Source organism: Varroa jacobsoni, unplaced genomic scaffold, assembly GCF_002532875.2.
Source record: "Varroa jacobsoni isolate VJ856 unplaced genomic scaffold, vjacob_1.0 scaffold_393, whole genome shotgun sequence".
NCBI lineage: Eukaryota > Metazoa > Arthropoda > Arachnida > Mesostigmata > Varroidae > Varroa > Varroa jacobsoni.
Window position 1 is genome coordinate 211,500 of NW_019213295.1, and position 23,706 is coordinate 235,205.

Below are 23,706 nucleotides of genomic sequence, written 5' to 3' on the forward strand. Positions count from 1 at the left end.
CCACGACTGGCTAGGAATTAAGTTAAGGGAGAAAACACTCCGCAGCCAACAAGCACCGGTCACTCATCGACTTCTGGGAGGCCGGCACACATCTCTGAGCGTCCCGACAGCGGCAGCTATAGCAGCAGTTGTAGCAGCAGCGACCTACACCCTAAAAAGTGCCTAATGAAGTTGTTCCAAGACGGTGAAATGTTGGCCCTACCAAATGGCTCACAACGTCACTGTTGACAGCAACAGACTGGCCGGTAGCTCGAACAATCCCTTGGCCTACTTGGTCATCTGGACTTCGCCGCCTGCATTGTCTTTACGCCAACCTCCACAATCAATCGCCAGTCCACCATTGCCCAGCACCACCTGACTTCCCTAAAGTGCACGAAATGGATAGTTTGGATATTTTGGCTAATACTATGCGAAATAGCCGCCTTGTAGAAATAGAACGAGGTACTCATCGTTGTTGTTGTTATTATATCGGGAGAAGTAGTTGTTTGCACCGATGTTCGCGAACAAAGCGATGATAGTCATGAACGGGCCGTTTTCTCGGCAAGGCCAAGAAGGTAGAAGTGCTTTTGCTTGCGGGTAAACAGATCGGCAGGCAGGCCATTCGCAGGCTTTCGCCAAGCGGTCCCTGCCCCGTTGGTTCCGCTTAGCGCATCCAGTCTCCGTCGCCGTCGGAAGGCTGACAACGCCTGATGTACTGCTGATGTGGGTACAGGCACTATCTTCTTCATTGTTATTGTTCACGAAGCAGAGTTGGGCTCTTACTTGTACGGCCTTGTTGGCTCCTACCGGGCCAAGCGATGGTAGCATCTTTAGTCGCAGACACACGAGTTCCATTTCCGAGCATTAGCACCGGCAGTAGCGGTCGCTGTTGCTACCGACGTGGCAACCGCATGTGGTCGTTGTGAGGAGGCCAAGAGGGTCTGGTGCGCATTTACGCGCTTCGCTATCGGCTGAAGTCCAAGAGAAAAACGTTAGTCAAGATAACTCCATTCTGCTCACCGTCGTCGTCGTCATCATCGCCAACGCCGTCGCAGTGAGCTTCGTCAACAAGCCCCATCGTCAAGATCTATCGCATTCTCGACAAGGAACACATGGCGCGGCAGGCAGATGAATACCAAGCGCTTCAGCTGCTGCTGTTGCTATTGTTGACCGAAGAAAGTCGGCCGCATCGGGGTTCTCGCACATCTCCATCGCTCGTGGCTAACGAAAGCGTTGCACTCGGCTTTGCTTCCCATTTGACGTAGATAGCGGTAAGCGTCTCTTGGCTGGCCCCGAAAAACTTATACACACGTACTCGTGCGAGATGAGGCGCGTGGCCATAAAACGCTTCGGCGATGAGAAAAAGTATAATTTTCGTGGTAAGTATGCCTGCAGAGTTAGGAGCAATGGCTTGCTGTGGAGATCGATAACGAGCATCATGGGTTCATTCCTTGAAAAAAAACGATCCCTCGTTCATCTCTATCTCCTTCCCGCTCCAGTTAGTGCTGGTTCAAGCATCTCTGGCGGCCGATGCCACTTGACAGTAACGTGTGAGGAGAGTGTGAAAATACCTATATGAGGAATGATATAAATAATGTAGTACTGTCTCATTTTGACTCGTTTTCCTCACCCTTGTTTTTTCGTTTGTCGATAATGCGGGACGAACACCAATGCTGTTACCAACAGCGTTACGCCTGTCAAAATATTAAGGACCGCATCGACTGTGCCGAGTTACTGGTTGTCTGCGGCCTGCCCTGCCCGTACTCGGACACACTCATCAGTTGCACAGGCTTGAATATTTAACGGCGCGACGAAAAACCTAAGAGCAGCCTTCAACTGGCTGGCGGGCTAGCTAGATGATAGTAGTTGTTGATATGGGTACCGTCATGGCTATTCGTTGCTATGCAGTGTTGCTTCACACTTTGATTCGCTTCATGAATGTTACCTCGAGCGAAGGCTGAGCTCTTTACATATGACTAAACTGCCAAGCGATCATGTCTACATATGCATCAGATGCGTGTCTGTCTATCTTTGTGTATGTCGTTAGAAATGTATGGCTTGGGACTAACGTGGGCTTGCAAGCTTGCATGACTAGCTGGATGAGATAACATCGTACGAGCGAATGGTGGGTCTGCCGTTCGGCGGAACGGTTGAACAGTATGCGAAGGTTACGAAATCGCAGTTTCGTCCCTCTCTGGGGAGGACAGCTTGCCTTCAAACTGGGTGGGGTGGTTGAGTCCCGAAGTCGCGAACCAGTCCCTATGGGAGTCGGCCTCGGCACTCCAGTGAGGGGGGTAAGACTGAGAAGGAGCTAACAGGCGCTCTCTATTGCTCGCAGGTCGGAGGCCTTACTGCTACTGCTCCTACTTTCAGATCCGCAATCAGATCGTGGCGTACCGATCTGAGGAAGGCGATAGGGTTTCTGTGGCGACGGTAGTCATGTAGCGGATTTTTTTTATCTCGCATGATCCCCTTCCCCGGACAATCTTCCTGCCGCTCGATTCGTTTTCTCGGTTTTGTTTCTCCGTCTCGGCGGATCTCTCGTTGCTTCTCGCTGTCATCTCATTAGATGACTTGGAGGAATTAAGTGCAAATTCAGAATGGTCACGAAACAAGTAGTAGCTGTAGCAGTGATGAAGTAGAAGAGGCAGAGAAGTTTACTGCAGACTGTGTTTAGTGCTGAAGTAGGAGAATTGGAAGCATGATCAGAACGGGACGATAGAACTGATAGAAAAGGCTCGTGTACGTCGAAAGTACAATATGGGCAGCAACTATAGAAAATGGAAGAACTTGATAACGTACCAAATACTTTGAATAGGCACTACTTACCCGGCATTACAACTAGGATCAAAAAAAATTATATACATAGTAGTTTGAGTGAAAGGCGTCCTCTATACAGCTAAAACGTTTTCGCTTAACGTAAACAGACGTGATCGACATAAAGAACATGGCCCACTTTATAAATCAGTTGGACACTTTTATATACGATAGATTTACATGCTCGAAAAAAATGTTCCAACAGCGATTCCCAGATTTGGGGAAAGCATCGTTCGAGGGTTTAGCGAACATAAAGAGATAAGCTTGAAGGCGAATCGTGAATTAGGGCTATGACTTATCTGCCGCACATTTACCCCCAAATATCGTGACGGTCTATTGCCGAGCACGTCAGCCTAGCCTTTACTACGGCATATGCTCTTAAAATTTAGGGTGTTCTCCGCTAAACAATCCAGATGTATTCTAAAGAACAACCAACTGAACTAATTGAATAAAAGGATAAATAGATAGTTCTCAAGGTACGTTGCCGGATCAGTATTTTGATGAGTAAGGGTCTGGCTGAGCACAGTCAAGCTACGTCGAAGTAATACGACAATTGCGACGAACAATTCCAGTATTCATTAACTAACGCCTTCTAATGACATGCTACTGGCTCGTCTGATTGCGGATAGTGTACCTGTAGTGGACTCGAACTATACATTGAGGTCTGCTGACAAGGAACGAAGACTATGAATACCTACGCTGGCACGTCTCAGCTGTGAACTAGACGGGCCTGGCATGCCTCGTTCAACATTTAGAGTAGGTCGTAAATTAGCCAATGCGGTGGTGCTATAGGTAATGGTTATAATTATGATACTCTAAGTAATAGAAACGGCGCTTTTTGACTTATTTAGTGTGTCTTATAGAGAAATTATTTTATGACCTCGTCATACGTAACGCTGTATTTACGTACTTAATCGCTATGAAAGTATGTAACAAAAAAAAAAACGCAAAAGCTTCATCAGGCGCTTGCAGACACGGCGTTGTTGAGCCAGCTGAGTGTCGGAATACTTCGAATATATCTGACATGGACTTCGGCGACGAGTCGTGTCAATTACTGAACTGTAGCTTGTCTGTACCCCATCCAGGTTAACATCGTCCCGTGTAGGTTATGACATTGAACCTGCATAACCTATATTTGCCTCAAAATAGTTTTTTCGAATCTCGTCGACATTTAACTATTGCTGATCATGTTCGAGATAAAACTCAAATTCTCGGTTTCCTGCTAACAAACTTCAATTCCGAAAAACAGTTAAATGCACCACAGTTACTTATCGACAAAAAAAAAACTTACGTTTACATCGCGTGTTTGAATTAAAGCGAAACGTGTTAAAACATTTTCCGGATCAGGATTCATGGGAGATGATGAGGTAAAGGCTTCCGCAAAAAATTGCTCGCTGGATGAACATCCATTTACTTGCGCTTCGTTATAATAGCTTGTCTTTATTGATTAAATGTATTATTGTACTAGAAGATCTTTGTAATTGGGTGTGCTACATGAACGAAATAGATTCTTCTATAATTCGCATACAACAGTGGAAAACTATAGGAAAGCGTTTATGAAATGCATGAAATCGAAGAATAAGAAGACTGATCATCGAAACCGCACAAAATATTTCTATGTGAGTTGAGGAGAAATTGACGCTATGTCGATGATCGTCAATCTATGTATCCGCTAATTGGCAAAGGTTTATGAGTCTAAGTGGGTGTCGAAATAATGTCTGAGAGTCACGAGCCCGTTATTCTTTGTATGTCACTACCGATGCAGTCGACACTGGGTCGTATTCACAGACGGTTTGCAGCGACCTCCGATATCTCAAGGGCTGGAAATATAAGGCCAAAGCAAATGTATTTTATTACTCTGCCTATATTTTAGGGTAACACTCATCCAATTTTCTTAGAGGAGTCCATATTTTTGTAAAATGTTCTAGGATCTAAGAGATGCTTTGTAGCGGCCGCTGAATGAATCGCTAGCTAGTACATAAAACCGAAAAAAAAGTAATTTTTTAAAGCCGACTAGCAGCAACAGCAAGTGAGATTGAACGCTACACATGAATAGCAGCTACGGATTCTAGACAATAACACTCTACAACAAGACCAAATGCTAGATCATCTAGGAAGTCCTAAGGGGACTAAGGTGTGTACTCAAACTGAGACGATAAAAAAAAACCGCAAGCGACGAGTCCGACCTGTCTAGTTATTAACTAACGCCTTCTAATGGCATGCTACTGGCTCGTCGAGAACTGACCAGGGCTACCATGACAGCCTTGAAGAAAGTTCACGCTCAGTTCAAATGGCTCCCTGTCGTAGCGTTTTTTCCTGATCACAAAAAGGCCGCGTTTAATTGTATCGTGTATTGTAGTCAGTCCGGCTATTGAGTAAAGAATGGTGGTAAGCTCGGATTAGGTTTACGTTCATTTAACATTTATTGAATCTAGTCTATGTTCCAGTTCCCGTACAAGAATACTGACCGTACTCTAAGGGTATTTGAGCCTCGGATACGTCAGGCATTTCAATCGTGCTAACACTTGGTAGGAAGCGCGGCTGCAGGTGGTGAGATGATATATGACTGAGCCATTCTTAGACATTACAAGTATTTTGAATAATGGTAGTTAAATGGCACCGTTATCAACAAAAAAGCAAATTGATACAATGACTACACTGGTCTTGATAGATGGTGGAAATATGTTCCGTATGCCACGGTTCATTAAGATAGCTTGTTGTTCTCGCTTATTGCCTCATGGAATGAAGAACTAACATGCCGATCGAGCAGTATAGTACATATTCGTATGCGTGCATGTAAAGCCGTTATACAACTTATTAGCTAACTCCATATCCTCATTCTCTAGGGCAAACACTGAAAGAAGGCTATCGAGAACAAGAGAGAATTTATTTCCAAAAACATGTAAATTCGCGTGGCTGGGAACTCCGGAGCTTTCCTTGCTTTTTTTTTTTTTCATGGAAAGCAGTAGGGGATCATTTGCAGTTCGTCTGTTGAAGAAACAGCTTCTCGTCGTCTCCTCCGTTCTCTATTGCAAGATTAAGTAGAAGTACCACGAACGGTCTGCCAAGTAAGTCTGCCATCTGGCGTGACCTAGTAGGAGAGAACGAAACAACATCTGTGCGGAGGGAGCAAAAGCCAGGTGGAAACTAACACTAAGGCTCGTTACAACAACGCCAGCAGAAGGACGTATACAATTCTCTTCGCGCTTATGCATTTCTTGAGTACCGCTAACTTTTCTGAGTTTTGCTGGATCTGCCGATTTTGCCGTCTCTCACGCGCGGATGTTTGGCTGCATAGCTAATTTTGTTGTAGGGTGTTTGCGGCGTAGTACTTCCAAACTTCCGGTTCACCATGTGATCTCGTTTTTTTGTGCTTCATCCTCCAAAGGTTTTATCCTCTCCATTTTTGTACCCATTTCTTGGGGTTGTAGACTTTCTCTTACGCTACATCTTCTCCGCTTTTTTTTCCATCCCTCTTCTTACTTCATCTTTCGATGTTGAGCCATCACCCCGTGGTCCAATCGCCAACTTTATCTCGAGTCTCAATAATCTCTTATTTTGTCTAGCGTCAGTGCTCCCTTATGAGGGAGGTTTTTGGTTCAATTTGTCTTCACTTCCCTTAATCAATCAATCAGCTATCGCTTGTTCCGCCGGCTCTTCCACCGACAAATATCTCTAGACCCCTACGTACAGACAGGGCATTCCACACCCCGCCTCATCCCGTGCTTTACCTCATTCGCGCATGAAATACAGTAATGCTCTGCTACTCGTGGTGTTGCTACCTCCGTCGTTCTCGGGTAGTAGACCCGCGGCCAGTCAAACAGCCTGGTTAGCCGACAGCGCCGTGGAAGCACATAGCGTCTGCAGGCATCGCTGCTGCCTCCGCCACAGCCACATAGCTAGCCTCATCCACTAGGATGGCAAGTAATACCTTGCTCAAAGGGAATTCACAGATTTATCCATCCTACTGCAATCTTACCCAGCTCGCACCCATCCTCGCTATAAGAATCGTACGCATTCCTGTTCGCTTTCGAGCTACTCCTTCCGCAGTTTTGTCTCTACTTTCGCCTGCCGCTCTGCTGTTCCTTCGTAGCCGCACGCCGACAAAGGCGGCGGCGATAGCCGGCGGCAGGAAGAGGGCAAACCCCAGCCCTCGCCTGTCTGTTCTTTTTAGCGTTTTCCCTTCTCTTGCCTGCTCGTTTCGTTTTGTCTCGTTTGTTCAAAGAAACACAGCAAGCGAAAAAAACCACCAGCAGAAGCGACAGCAAGAAGAAGCAAAAACGAACCAAGGTTGTTTGAGCTATGCCGCTAACGAGTCCGATGAGCTGTTAGTTTGCCTGAACAGTGCAGGCTCTGTGCTGCGCTCTTGCTCCGTATCTCGCTTTATGCCTGCCGTCTACACGCAGGAGGCTTTCTTTGCGTGCAGCAGTGTCGGCGGCCGAAACCGCGCTACTGGGAATAGGGAGTAAGACATTCGTTGCGTTGCGGCCGAATCGGTATGGCAAAGGCGAACAGGAGCTGAAGGACAGACGGAGCGGAATAAAGGCCGGCCAGGGCCAATTTACGGTCTCGAATTGGCCCGTGGTCGTCGTTGAAGTGGCGACGGTGGTTGTGGAAGGTGGCAGTGCTGGCTGATTTGCCATTGGATATTTGAAGTTTGAATAGAATTACCCGTCGATTGGTGACGTATCAAATTTGCATAGACGCCAAATTGTCAAATGCAATGGTGGTTAAACTAGTAGAGTCGTAACGCTTTCCTCTCGCTGATAACAATTTACGAAAATTGGCAGCGACGCCGACAAATTAGAAAAATAGGGAATGTACATCATGATGGCTATAGGACAATTATAACTTGTACACATAAATATGCACACTAAATATATCCGAGCGTACTCATTGCTGCTGCGGACTAGGCGCCAAAGATTAGCGAGTAGGTTGCGCGTTACCCTAAAGGCGAGAACGGATTTTTGTGCTAAGTGGGAAAACAAAAGTTGCATTATACAGTCCAACGAAGACGAGATAATTTTTTAATAATCCTTAAAAGATGAGCAAATCTTTGAAGGATTTTAGATTCTAATGAAACCGTATTCGTTAAGTGAACTTATTTCTCGACAGCTGAAATATTGCAAAATACCTTACAGCGAAGGTTACTGTATGAAGAGAAGACCAACCGGTTTTGGTCGAAAGAGATTTTACCATGAAATCACATCTTTGACGTCAAATCAGGCGGACTAATTTACTACTGAAGTATTTAGATAAAGCCTTTGTTTTAACTTTAAAATGGCGATGAATTATTGTTGTCCTAAAGAAACCCAGATAATATTGGCTCAAAGTATACCGACCGACCTCGGAGATTCAATAGTGTTCAACTGCAAGAGCAAAATTTCAGAGTTCCGCGAATTTTAAGACGTTGAGTTTTCTGCTTTAGATTTCATATCAAACGTTTCCTTCAGATGCATGCGCAGCAGTACGAGATTTGCGGCCGCGCTCGGTCCTGTCATTGGACAAAAATGTAACGAATGCCTACCGTCCTGACCTGAAATCTTTTTCATCACAGATGGCTTTTGACAAGTTCCCTGCCGTAAGTTCGCTGGACTAATGTGGTAACAATAAACTTTACGGCAACATTTTTACAATCATGGAATGACGGACTTCAAACGGTTCTTAGAATATTAGAAAAACTCTAATCGTGAATAAATCACAGTTTGATTTAGCTTCACATCTGTAATCATTTTTTATGACATCTCGCGATAATGCTTCGTGCCTGGTTATAGTGATGGTGTACAAGTATAGAGGTCTCTATTTGACTTTTCAGATCCTTAACCTCTCGACTATGGTTATTACGACAATTAAAGTTTGTTCCTATCAGATAAATAGCTAACTAAACCTCGTTGAAGAGATGCACGTGATGGTTCTTAAATATCAGCTCGCCATACACCGGATATGGGCCGCATTAACGGATGCGGAAGCCAATCGCCTCCCTGACACCCATCCAACCGGCTTCCGATCTTCCGACATCGCTGTTACCGACGCTGCTACTTGTGACGCTGTGGCTGTTTCTAGCAATCGCAATGGCCGAGCGAATCGAAGCGTGCGGGCAGCAGACGCAGTTCTGCTATAGATAACGCTGTCTAGATAGCAAAGTGCTCCTAGGGGGGCGGTGTAGGTCGGGCTGAGTTGGACTAGCAGAAAGAGCAATCGGACCTGCTTGCCTGTGTACGGTAGTTCGTTTTTCCGTTACTGCATTCGTTGCTTGCCTGATTGGTTGGTGTCGTTATCAGCAGGTTTATTGCTCAATGCTACTGTTGATGCTGCTACACCCGTTGTCAACGTTACCGTTTGTACGTGTTGCCTGGTCCAGCCCAAGTGAACGGCGCCGATTCGGATTCGGAATCACAAGCTCTCAGATCGAGCCCCTGTGCGCACATGAGTTGGGTACATGGGCCACGTCCTGTGCCTACTACACCAGCTGTCGCTACTGCCTCGACTACTACTTGTGCTGTAGCACCTACCGCTGCTGTTATACTATTGGCACAACAAACGGGAGCAGGAAGCACACGGACTGGGCCTGGCAGTGTCCTTAGGAGGAGGTGCCAACGGGCTGAAACGAGCACAACGGTACACGACGAAAACACCCCCTTTGCAACGCTGATAACTACCTTCTATTATATAGCGCTTGCGTCGTGCGTCCCTAGTAGAAAGTTGCATCCCCAGTGAGCAAATGCGCATCAATGACCAGCGAATGAAGGCTTTACCTCAACACCGAGCCCACTCACCGTTAGTGAGACAGTAGATTGATTGTCGGTTTATTTAGAGTATTTACAATAGCCATTATTATACCTTAGCATTATTAGTTTAGAGTGAATATAGATTGTTTAACGAGGGTCTCACGCCATTAAAGATGAACGGCTTTATTTCGTATTCTTATCAAATTCACATTCATGTTTGCCAAGTTTTATGGTGACACTGTCGATAAATATGACGAACGGGGAATTATTGGACATTTCAGTTGTGACGACTCTAGAAGCGATATGGCAAATTCCATTTTGGGATTGAGCCCACTGTCTACCAGGCTCAGTAGCGTGAGCCAACAATGTGTAGCATTTTGCGGCACTACGCGCAGACATCGGTATATACACGAGCAAGACAACAAACAACCGATCAAACAGGACACCCGATTGGATTTTCATGTATAACATAGACTTATAGTTCGACTCGTTGTGCTGTATGGTACTGAGGGTTCGTAGGGGCTTTTAAATAAACAAGTTTCCACCACAATTGACCAGAAAAACATACCGCTATGCGAGAAACTTGCGATGTCGCACCTTGAAGTTACACGACGGATCTGCCTTGCATCTGCCGGCTTGCACAATGTTCTTACTTGCTATGACAATTGAAAGGAAAGTAAGAAGATTAAAACAATCTGTATGATGATGTTATAGATTTTGTAGTGCAATATAAGTTCATTATTTGCAGCCTGTAGACGCAGGTAAACAAGCAAACGGTTTCAAACGCAGAGGACACGATGGGTAAAACCAAAGCTGTAGATACAGTCTGACAAGTAGTTTAAGAAATAAATAGCTACACGATGGTATTGAGTAGAGGAAATCAATTCGCAAAAAAAAAAACGTCAAGCAAAAACAGTTCGATTTATTCATTGAAAACTAGTCGGACCATTTTCTCACACCAACGACCCAAAACAGACTTGATATCTTAGAATTTTTATTGGATTTTGATATACCGTTCCCGTCAAAAGGATAATTATCCGCTTAGTGAATAAAAATAAAATAAAGGCGTAACATTTAAAAACTTCAGTTACGTCGCTATCAGTAAGAACATTTGAAGCAAAAAGTCTCGAATTTCTAAATAATATAGACGAGATAAACAAGCCAAGTATGTAGACGATGCTTAGAATTTAAACACTATACTTTTCATTTCGTGAAGATTTATATTTATTGCCTGGTAAGTGCCAGTGAAATCTCTCAGTTGAAAATGACATGCCGGGGAATCGACCTGAGAAGATACATGATTTTTACAATCCGTGCATACTCCTATAAACAGTTTCACCTTTCCTACAAAAGGCACGTGTACTTTAATCAAATTTGCTTCCTAAGACACCACTATGAGCTTTATCAGTTACTGATGAGATAGACAAGTTTCATACAAAACGTACAATTGAAAAAGTACATCCACGCCAAAAGTTGGCTTACATTTCTTCTCTACTCTCTTCTTCAGACGGTGCTCACTTACACTGAGTTCAAATCGATTTCCCAAGCACCTTTGTGCCTCCTATAAAGTTTTGAGGAGTGCCGTTTCAGCCTCTTCTGATCCTGGAACGTTCGAGGGTCCCAGCTTATAAGCGTAGTTCCTTCCATTCTTCTCTAATGATTGGCCTAATTTTTTACACGAATATGACGCAACTCGATTTGCGAGCTCGATTTACGGTAACCGAATTATCGATACGTTTTTATACGCGAACTGATTTTAGGACTTTTCGTTTGTGTTACAATCGATGTTTTTTTTAATTCAATAGACTTTCATAAACGATTTCGTTGATATGATGTACGAACAGGCACTGTAAAATGAGAGCTTTAAAAATACAATATTGTTCGTGTGTTAAGAAAAAAAATACATATACATATATATATATAAGAGCTGTAATATCATTGGTTAAATGTTTAACTTGTATGACGCAAATTCGGGCGTATAAAGCTGATGTCGTACACATGGCAACGATTTAACTAAATGCAAATAAAAAAAATAGATTATACTTTGAATTTAATCAAATCAATTCAATTTATTCTAATCTAACTATGGACTTATAAGTTTAGTTTCTAACTTGAGAGCAAAAAAGAATTATACTATTACCGGGGGGTATATTTCAATTGTATGTTATCTTGGCGTGTCTGTCGGTTCGCAGGAAAGCCAAAAAGTGGTGGGCTTAACAGAGGTAGCTTATCATGGTTTGATTAAGTGATGATGGACTGTAGGAGATGTACAATCGAAATTATGAATTATGGAGAACGGAATTAAAGAGAAAGAAAAGGAAAAGCGAAACGCAAGCCGGCTCTTTAGAGAATGTAGACTGAGGTTTGCAGCGCTATCAGCTTGGCCTGCGCAAATCATGGAAGTACTTATTGAGTACTGAACGCGTTATCAGCTGTAGTGTTTAGTTAAAAAGGCTGTTGAGCTCAATAATAAAACTCCCCTCATGTGCACTCCCATCACTTTCTCCCAAAAATCGTCTTGTTCTCTCATACTTTTCCCCTTTCCAAGCACGTCGTTCTCCCTCGCCCAATTTTTCTCACTTGCCATAACCCGTAAATTCCCGCCACGCAACCGGCGTACCCACAACACATTCTATGGGAACGACGGCGATAGCTGCAGTAGTGGAGGAACAGGCACTGCAGTGAAAGTCTACCCTTGTGTTGAAAGTCGGGTGAATGTTTGTAGACTAGCAGCTATAAGCTGTATACTGGCAGCAGTCCAAGCACGAGCAATCGAGCGGTCGTTAACAGGATATTCAAAGGCATCGCTAGCTTATTAACCCTAATAAAGATTGTGGAGGCTATGACACACTGCTAGATACGCAAAGCCAGCGCTCTGTAACTGCTGCCGTTGCAACAGGCGCCCGCTGCCTTCATACGGCTACGCATCTCTACTATGACAATCACTACTACAACTATCGTCAGAGTATTCTGGAAAGAAAGCTGGCGTCTGTGCTTCATAGAGGACCCGGCCATGAGTTATGTTTTCAGTATCCACTAGTGGATGAAAGCAAGAGAAGCGGACATAGGAGCTGTGTCGGACGACTAATGGCGCTCTAAACTCTTTTCGGCCTGATCCTAGGCAAAGGACGCACGCACGCTGCCTAGAAAGGACAGAAATAGGCGTTTCAATTCGAATTTGCTGCGGCGACGTTAGCGACCGCCGTGTTGGTATTTGGCAACCCACAGGAGCCACGTATAAGGAGTACATAGTCAGCTGTTCGGCAGTATCCTCACGTAAAAGACGCGAACAAGATTCTTGTCGTTCAAGCTGCTAACTCACGTTGTTTGAAGTTAGCTTTTTGACGGGTCAATTACGGTGGCGATATCGCCGGAGTAGGTAGAATGATAAGAGACCGTATAAACAGATAGAGATTTGTTGAGTAGATTGTACAGTCCTGTGGATGGTATTCAACAAATTGAGCATGCGAAATATGTCTAACTATCAGTGTGCGTATCTGCTTTTTATAGCCATTAGATGCACGATTTGCATAATAAAATAATTAGCAAATGATTAATTCTTCTCGAGTGAAGTATTTTTACTCACTGTCGAACCCATGCTCGAGGGGTCTAACCCATGCATTGGGGAAACTGATCGTCACTAATATGTATTTTAACCTCTATCCCACGTCAGTTCTTGAACCACCCAGACACTCAGTATGAATTTTCGTTATGCTTTATAAATGGCTACATGCCTATTAGCGGCAATATTACATAGAATATTCTGGAAAAAGTTATAATGTAGATACAGAAACAGAACCCATGTGATTACAATATTTCCATCTTTTCAGCAACGCTTTCAATAACAAAAGTCAGCCACATAAGAACTCTATCTAGTGAACTGTTACTATGAAAAATACTCAAGTAACATACCCTGTTCAGCATGTCCATCAGTCGGAAGAGCTTGGTAAGGCTATAAGACTAAAGTTTCATTGTGCTCTAGTTTAGTCATGGAAAAGGAAAGCGCCATGAAGGCCGAGCCAAAATAGTGTGAGGCGTGCCTCCCGCCTTCGATAGCCAACCCATCAAGACAATAGAGGGCTACTATTTCTGGCCCTTCTACCTCTCTGTTACAGCAGGAATCTCGGTTAGCAAACCCATGGCTTATGGGAGGCCTTCCTTACTCACGTTCGCTGTTGCCTACGGAACCAGGCTGGCTGAAACCCCGCCAACTTTCAGGCAAGATGAGCGTCGGGGAGACTTGGAAACGCGGGAATTTGGCGAATTAACAGCGAATTCCCTGAATGACTCGCCAGACGTCAGGCGTATGCCAGAACAATGGCAACACCGAATGGAGGCTGGAGCCTCTGGTAGTAGCACAAAGCCTCTTTGGTTAGAGGAAAAAGCTGTATGGCGGGAAGCTGTACAGTGGCCGTCCGCATGGTGTCGCTCGTGGGGACGATGCTCCAGTAGCACTAATATACGGAAACTGTTCATTAGAGCACCCGTTGAGCGCAGGGTTGGTTGGCCCAAGCAGTTTTCTCTCCATTGGTCGTGCTGCGCAGGAGCATGAGATGTACCCGCCGTTGTCAAGTGAGGCGCCCACCGCTACCGAAGCTCACTCATATTGACCGCCAGTACGTATGTACATCCAGTAGTTTGACGCCTAGGTAAGCTGAAAACGCATGAGAAAAGCAGGTACAGATGAGCGGACGTTTTCTTTTTTCATTTATTCATTTAAGTAACAAAAAATAATACAGTAACCAGAATGCTAATTAGTTAAACTCGAATCATTATCGTAGGTGTCTATCAAACTACTTTCTGTATCCGACTGGTGTTTCCACACGATTCTTTGTAAATTAATCACAATGGCTTACCTACACTCTATTGAACCTGCCAGTAAGCTATTAAAACTTTTGGTTAACAATAACCTAGCAACAAGTTCGATTCCATCAGCTAGAATAAACGTAGCATGACAATGGTAATTTCATTAGTATAATAATATAGGCGCTATTTAAGCAATAACAGTTCGCCTGTGACAGAGAAGTATATAATCATTGTTTGAGTTAAAGCCTGCATTAATTCGATATTCGTTCACGAGGAAAGTGCAAGTCGCAGGTTACTGAAGACAATAGAGTCCACGAATCGATACGGTCTTCAGTTTTCAAATTTACCAATAAATAAAGTTTATTCGATGATTCCACATTAATAACAATCATACCAAGCAATAAACCGCCGCAGTTGTAAATACCTACTAGCCTTGATGTGATTATAAACTCAGAAGAACTAATTTTTTAGGAGCATTTATGAATTATTTATATTTTGCGGAATATTGTATACGTGGAAACATTCATCTATGTCGGGTCTTGATAATAATAGTAATAATGAAAACAGACGTCCAATTGGTGTCCAGCTGTTCGCTGGTCAACCCTGAACTGGTTCAACCCCACGTTGTCATTATGCGCTCGCAGTTAGCATCCGGTTGAGAAGAGGGAAGGAAGCGGGGCTGTCGTCGGGGGTATCGTCACAAGGACGACAACGCTCTGAAGTTCGGGCAGAAAACGCCAGCTTTGGCGCTAAAGGAGCATTTGGACGAGCCACAATTGCGCCTTCAGTTAACCGGTCAGAGTCCTAATTAGTCCTCCACTTGCAGCTGAAAATTGGGCTGCAGGAGCAGCAGCAGTACCATCGTCATACCAAGTGGCTTCGTAGCTCGTACGTGATAGCGGGCAGCAGAAGGTGCAGCCGAACGCTGAGGTATCGTTGCAAGAATGCTTTGGCCTGCGCCTGAACGATTATACCGCTTTGGCTGAACCCTGCTCGGCGATGGTGGTGAGCATGATTCAGGATTCGGAGTAAACCGAGGACGCATATGGCAGTTCTTGTTATTCCTGCCACTTTAACTTTCCTCATTCTTGTTTTCTCTTCCTGGTTACTTTGTCATCGCCGGGGCTAACCTAGACCAACTAGCCCTTCCCTATCCGTTAACTTCTCTCTGCGTTTCATCTCGTCGCCATTACAGCCACTACCGTACCACCTTCTTCTTTGTCTGACTTTCTGTATTTCTTCCTATGGTACCACAGCCAACGCCACTATAATGGCGTTGTTACGTCTGGTTAGCTCTGCGTCCGTAGGCTGGCAGGCGGACGTTTGGGGGGAAGAAGAGACGAGGAATCGGACGTAGCTGGATTTAAGGTGCGTAGTTACTACTCGACCGATGTTTGTGCAGCTATTGGTAGTATTTTGCTGTTAATCTAGTGCTTTATGTGCGTTCCATCTGTACAGCTTCTCTACTGCCATTGTTACTACTTCTATGGAGTAAAATGCTGAATATTACAGGTGCACTAAGATGATTTGACCACCCATTTAGCCACCTACGGCCAACTGCTTCTATCGCTTCATACGTAAATAGCGTAGAGATGTTTACTAACTTCTGGTGCTGTTACCGCACATAAGCTACCAGCCAAATAAGTTTACCACCGGTTCATAATTAAAGCAGGCTAAACAACTTCTGGCTGAACACGTTTGCCCCTTCTGGCACCGTACCGGTGTGAGCTTATTCATCAGCATTTCAAAGTCTAATTCTTTGTCGTACGTTTCCTTCCACAGGTATAATTTCAGGCCTCTGGCCAGCAACGTGCATTGCTAGTTCCGTCCAAACGATTGTTATCCTCCCTTATATCTGTTTGTCTGTTGTTTGTGGGCACGAGCTACTAAATCGATATCAATATATGATCGTTTACCGGATATATTAACTCTTTGTGTCAAGGTTTTCCTATCCACTAGCCGAGTAGTTGATCGTTGCTAATTAGAATGCAGGTTAGCTTGAACAAAAAAAAAAAAAGAATAGGACAATGTCTAACGTAGACAGTGAAAGGGTTGTGATAGTGAGGGAAATGATGCAGTGGTAACGCGTCGCTTGCTTATCAGCTACAGGAAGATAAAGGTGATCCAGGTTTGAATCTAAACGTAGACGCACGTTAATAATAAGTAGAAAAAAAAAGTGTCCAACAAGAAACGAAACGAAAATGCTAGTTTTTTGTCGTGTTTGGTGTATCGAGATTACCCATGTTAAACTCCCTGAAGCAATGCTTACCGAAGCTTGATCAGAGAGCAACCAAGTGAGAGTCAGCTATGAAAAAACGTTGAGACAGGAGAGACTTCGGCCAATCTGTGTCGACAGCTATTTATGGTATAATAATTTTGTCTTCTTAGCGCAACATTTGAAGCTATTCTCTTGAAACGAAATATTTTCACAGATTCACAAGAGAAGCACAATTTAGCACAATCTGCATCTGAACAAATTAACAAATAAAACCGAAAGTTAGGCATGCAAAAATTGATTTATCAAAATCCGAACTATTTCTATAATTTTTTTTTGATAAATCATGAGCTTCCGGGTTGATTTCAGAAGGCTCAAGGTACTGTTGTATATTTAGCAAAGCTCCAACGGGACCAAAAGTCGTACTGTTGAAATAGGACAGTAGATTTTATAAACTTAATGATTTTTTGCCAAACCGTGTAGGTTTTATTAATTTAAAAATGTTGTTTTTGACTTTCTGGTCCATGTATTAAAATCGTCATCATATTCCATATTTTCATCTTGTCAGAAGTACTCGTGACTACGTTACTTCCTTTCTCTATATTAGCATGAATAAGTTAAAAAAAAAAATTGTCTAACTAAACTTGAGATTGAAACAAGGTCGTGGATTACTGCATTACATATATTCAAACGTTACATTTTTTGGGATGCAGTTTTGTGCCCGATTTTTTTTGGTATCTTCAATTCCTATCTGGCTCGTTTATTATAGCTGTATGAAAAAAACAACGCATAGCATAGGCAATGTCAGATTTTATCGAGCGCAGCGAAATTCATCTATATCGATACTGTGCTATCTTTAATGCCTGTGTGCTTGAAGTATTCTTAATATTCTATCCGTCGTACGTTACTTCGTTAAACCAGGGAATCACGTATTTTGGTTAGGACAGAAAAATTAGCAGTCAAGCCAAAGATTATTTGTAATTAATGTTACCTAATTATTAACATAAAATACTGGCCAATTCTTAGCCATATATAGTACATGCATATAAGTGCGCCTCGGTTGTTCGTTGTATGAAATCTAGAATAGCTCTAGGTTTACTATTGCCACTATTATACCGAGTAATCAGGCTCTTCGTAGGCGTAAAACGAAGTATCTGCTTTTCCGTGCGAGTAGCAGCGAACTAATACATTATAAACATTGAAATGGTCCTAATATAATAGCATGTAAGTAACAATAGCAACAAGTAGATCATAGACGCCACATGAGTAACTGTATAGGCAGCAGACGTTATCCACACACATTTTCAACCACAAGCTACAGTCTGTTAGCACGTTAATTAGAAATGAAGTTAACAGCAAGTTCCTTTGTTGATGCACCTGCGCACTGTTGACTGCATTTGCATTTTTCAGGCCCCACTTCAAGTTCATTCTTTCAGTCACGCTGTGAACTATTTACTTTTCATTTTACTGTTCTCAATTCTCAGTTGAATGACGGCCGTGTACCCCAGTGATCTTTGGGTGCAAAAATGGTTCCACTTTCTCTTGCCTGGGCTTTTAATATCGCATAACATTTGTTGTCGATATGGTCGCGCAGTGAGTAGTAGAACCAATCCCCTGCTGCCAATATAGAAATGACAGCAATCGTTACTTAAGATAGCGGTAAAAGGAAGCATCTCAGCAGTATCATGGGCGGACGGGTCTCCGGCGACGTGATATTGCGTGTAGGCAAATATTCTCATGGGATCATGATAGTTGTGTTAGTGCTAGAGAACCAGCATACCGCCATGCAATATCAGCAGCCGCCACAATGGTCTCAAACGTTGCATAGTGGCGGTAAGCTGTTGGGGGAGGCAGATGAGTTGGAGAATTAGGGTCGTAGCGGAACGTCTCTGTTAGCGGGGCGGATCCGGAGACCTGGTAGGGGTTGACCCGGGCACGTTGTGCCAAGTCCGAAGTGGACGGCTGAGCATGACTGAGAGCTTCATCGTCTTCGAAAGCGTCTGCCGGTTCCGGGTCGGACTAATTGACACGAAAAGGAGGGAAAGAGGGCATGCGAAGGGCGCATGAGACTGCTCTCGATTCACTGCTCACACACTCCTCGAATTAGTCCCATTCACAATCCCGCGAGTATCGTTGCTCACCGCCGTTTTGCCTACTATTGCTGCACCCGCAACCGCTTAGCGTAGCAGCTACTGAGCGCAGCCGGTAGCGCAGAAGTATACATAGTTAAACCTCTACCAGTAAAAGGAAGGCCATGCAAGCAGGCAGGGATCGAGGGTTTGAGTGAACAGATGAGAAAAAGGAGAACGGAGATCAGACCAATGGGGATTGGTTAGGTTGTACAACATGGCCGAATAGAGGATGAAGACTTCTCGCGGCCGTTACGGCTTCTGCTGTTGCTACTGCGGCCGCAAAGCGTGCCTTAGTGCAAATAATGCGCCAGTCCAATAAGGTTAATCCGGTTAACTGGTTGCAGCCCATACACCCAACATAGGCGGATTGGTATGTATATAGTGAAGCGGCAGCAAGCAGGTCGATCCGAGTTATCTCCTACTTGGCCTTGTTACACTACCGTTTTACTCAGGCTCGTACGAACGCAAACGTGTAGTAGAGATCCGGTTCGCTTATGTTGCTAAGTGTTCCTAGAGGGCCCGGTAAGGCACGGTAAACGAAACGGTCGGAATCGTTAGACCTATGAGATGAGCTTATTGTCGGCCATTTTCTGAACACGATGACGGTCCGCTCCCTCATTCCTCATTTTAAGGTAGAGGCCTCAAAAGTTTTTTTTAGTTCGAAACGACAGAGGAGCTATGATGATAGGTCAACGTGGCGGAGCGGGAAGATTGTGTCAAGTAGGCCAACAGTATGAAAACCTTAGGGCGCAGTTAGATTAATTTCCTTGCATCAAGCTTATTGTGCTTGTGAGCTAGTTCATATGCAAAAGAAGAAAGCAATTTTTGTATAAATCGTAAAACTACCTGCATTGCGAGTTTACTGTTGTCGTCGAATGAAGTATTTATGTTGCACCCCGAAAGCAAAAAAACTATCAGCGAAAGTCACTAAATCGTCCTATTTTTTTTTAATGCATTTAACTTGAATTCATTGCTAGGAAACAATGACGTCAAAAACAATAAGTTGTTTTCAATATAACTCTGTTTTGTGACGATTTACTAAGCCAGGATAATCGGTGTCAAGATAGATAAAATTACCTAAATTGCGCTATGTAGTTCCAGATAATCCGTAACTTGAAGAAATAATACTTAGGGTCGAAATTCTTCAAGAGTGCAATAAAATGTCGCATACAACGAAATGCAAATGCACACTCTCGGTTCAACAGCCGAACTTGTGTTAAAGATACTTTTCGATGTATATGATTACATATATTACAAAGAGCCTTATAACGTTGACTGTAACAAAATTTTATTTAAAGAATCGGAACACATCGGGGTTGATTATAGGGTAAAAAAAAGCCAGCGAACATAAGAAACAGAAAAATTTAATCTATGTACTCATTTTCTATTTTTATATAATTTCCATCAATAGGCGTGTATTTTTTAATTAGAACAAATATTTTTCTAAATATGAATATAGTGCTTTATATAATCAAACCGTACCATAGGTCTCTTATACCATCGATAGCTTGTTCTACATCGGCTTAACCTCAGATTGCGGTCGATGTAAAAGTCACCGACAAGACTAAAAAATTACAGTCAAAGTATGTCATGTTGTTATTGGACCATTGCAAAACCAGCTGCTGGCCATATCTGCACATACTGAAGCATTCTATAGTACTTTCCGTACGCTTAAAAAACAAACGGCCGCCTTGTGTACCGCGAAAGGATCAGCGTGCGTCAGTTAGAGAAACAAGCTCGCTTCATTGAACAAGACAAACCGCTCGGTCTAACAAACAAACCCGTCGATAGCAGACTCATAATCGATGAATCATCGCCAACACCACAGACCTATCGTACATGTGTACTAGTAAGCCTTGGCCTTCTTCTGCTTTGGTATTAATAAAAGCACTGCTGCTAATAGAAATAGCAGTAATAATGCACTCATTTGGAAGACACTAGGCCACGCGACAATTCACCCAGCCGGAAATTATGAGTCTACTGTTGATGTTCATATTGTGTGTGTGCTACTTAGGGGCATTTGTACGAGTTGAAACTTGCATTTTTTTGTTGTGTATACTTCTGCAAGATGTGTTTGCTTTCCTGCCGTATGTCTACTCTTTCTGCATGCCAATCCCTTCTAATTTTTAATCAGGCAAGCATTGATCTATAGGCTTGGGAATAGATTCCGTGGGTGACACAGTGAAACAGTGGCCAATGGTGTCGGTCGCGGCAGTCTCAACAACTTCAATCATGGAACGAACATAGAGCTCCGACGCCAATAAAGCCTAGCGTTAACGACAGACTGAAAACGAAGAAGATCAACAGAGAATAAAATGGACAACATCGTGAGAGTCGGAAGAATAGAGAAAAAAAGAGAACAGGGCGGATATTGAGGGATCGTCGGGGAGATGAACCCTGATTCCTCGGGAACAACGCCGAAGATATCCTCGCCTGGTCTGTGCATCCTCCCGTAGTAACTTTATATGTAGTCCGACACCCCCCATACTTTCTACAAATCTTCCTGATATCTCCTCTCGCGTCCCTTACCGTACTGGAACAACTGCAGCAGCAGTAAGCGTCTGACCCATAGGCCATTATCCCCAAGCGACTTAGGTTCCCAGAGGCCCTCGTTAGGCGGCACGGGTGGCCTCGTGCAGCCTGGCTACACATATACACATAGACTTCGCAAAGAAGAAGAAAAACACATGAAAGCTCGAAGAAGGAATGCTGGCGCTAAATGAGCAAAGAGCACGATAGAGGGACTACGCCGGTAGAGACATGAAGAAATTATCAGACAGCGCGGGCGCAGTAAAGAGTTCCACTGCGACAACGATTCAATCCGTTGAGCAAACGTTACCTGCCAGGCACCCAGTTACTACGAAAACTATCCAAGAAGAAGGGCCTACAATACAGTGGTAATCTTTCTCGCTGGTAACAGCCGGTAGTGGTCGAAGGTCTGAGCTACTAGCCCATTCCCACGTAGAGTTCTTCGGTCACCTGAGTTCCGAAACTTGCTCAGGTCCACTCGAAGCCTCTATAGTCTCGCGGTTGGCTTCTTTTTTCGTCCTTCGATTCCGTCGTCTCTCATTCTTTTTGCCTAGCGTTGAAGATTAGCGGAGTGCAATGATTGAATGGAGAAGGAAGTAGAACGAAATCGTGAGGCAGTAGTACAGGGAGGAGGGAAACAAACACGAAGAGCAACTAAACCAAAGGAGGGAACATCATCATCTTCCCGTGGGAAATGCTGATTTGATGGTGGCGACGGTATGGCAGTGTTATCGCACAATCTTTCGCTTATTATCAGTCACTCAGTGCCTCTTCGTGGAATTCATGTAGAATCAATCAGAAGAACACAGGGTAGGACAAGGCAGAGAAAAGGGAACGAAAAGGGAAGTCGAGTCCCCCAGACTGATGTCACCCAAAATGAAGAAGACCAAAGTAAGCCTGCAAGTAACGACGGTGAAGGAGACCAAAAAGCAAACGTTTATTGTCGAGTATAGCTCAACACATAGAACAGATAGATATGGAGAAAGGAATGTTTTTATGAAAAGAAAGCATGGACCCCTCAGAGCAAGGTCCCGCTCCAATCGTGAGCTGCATCACCGACCAATGTATTCGTTTTATCTATTCTGCTGAAACTAACCTCATTGCTTCCAAATTATTAGCACAAATTAAATAGTAAACATGATTTACACCAAAACTCTTTATATGAACCAGTCTGCTCTCGGGTTCCGATATTTAGTAAGCATGAATACTCGAATAGTTTTACTATATAAAACAACCTTATAGTTACAAGTCACTTTTATAATTTAACATTTTGTTATCCCCTTGGGCGAACTGCTATAGGGACTAGCTCGAACGTACTCTCAATCTACCGCTGCTTTATTCAGCCATTGCGCAAACCCTAGCACGATGTCCACTACACACAAGAACGTGTGTGAAGAAGAAACATGTATATATACATGGTCCGCCTTTGTGAAAAAAATATGCAACTGAGGCATATTTGTCGTAAACTTTCGCCAGCCTTTCCTCCTGCCATTGGATGAAATGACTGTACCTAAAGCACAACCAAGACCCTTCACGCACAGCCGCCTAGTTGTGTGTAGCCCAGAAGTAAGAAAGCGGTGAAGAGGAACTCTCATGTGTACCAGCAGAAGAACACTGATGGTGCGTCAAGGTGACGGAACACGTTAAAATCTATTTGAATAAGTATTAGCTTCGTTGACAACAAAAGAATCAGCGTTTTCTCCGATCTCTGTCATTTCGCTACCTGTCGAGATCCGGGACTGAACTCTGTCAGACAAAAGGAGTTCTTTGCACAATAAAGACGACGTACTTTTCGTAAGGAGTGAGCTTTATATGCAAGCAAGTGCAAACTGCAGGCGACCTTTGCATGCGAATTATATAGTGTGTTTCTTCGGGGCTGCGCTCAAATCTCACGAACGGCACGTGGGTTGCATAGATAAAAGTATGGAAAAAAATAATCATAATAAAGGTCTTACTTCCTGTTGACAGTTGCTCCGTTCTTTGTGTTTGGTATTCCATCTTATCGCGCTCTGCTGTGTTTTGTATCTGAGTACAAGATATATCTACGTGTATGAGTGTACATGCATTTGATCAGTCCTCAGGACCAGTAGGCCTCCATCTCGAAAATTCCCGTTGTCAAGAGGGCTACAGGGCCAACCATTCTTAAACGAGATGGGTTCACCTTCTTTTATTTGAAATAGATGTGACCACAGACGCACAACCGAGGTAGTGTCGCACACCCTTGACAGTTTCGCTCAATCCGATGCCCAAACAGCGCCGGAGGGATGTTCGAAAGTCTGTGGCCTCAAGAGGCCAACAAACAGACTGTTCATGTCACACTTACAATTTGTTTTTAGTAGTCAGACTTTTAGCAGTTGCAGTTCTCACTATGCCAACGGTATACAACATTTATCCAATTCGCAGTCTGATAGACTATAGTGGGCATAAAAATAATGCTTTTCGAATTTCCTACATATCCAGATACATAGGGGTAAATGCAGGCTTATAACTCAAAAAGACG

At 43.7% G+C, this 23,706-nt stretch overlaps 1 long non-coding RNA gene across 5 annotated transcripts in view; it reads right to left on the minus strand.

Moving 5' to 3' along the window:
- LOC111260043 (uncharacterized) overlaps positions 1-23,706 on the minus strand; it is a 90,636-nt gene that overhangs the window by 24,096 nt on the left and 42,834 nt on the right. For 4 of the 5 annotated variants that reach the window (XR_002680009.2, XR_002680007.2, XR_015310840.1 and 1 more), the window contains one exon: positions 13,437-14,178. This is a non-coding gene — a long non-coding RNA (uncharacterized LOC111260043). The remainder of the gene's footprint in view (positions 1-13,436; positions 14,179-23,706) is intronic. The other variant, XR_015310841.1, reaches the window with a different exon arrangement.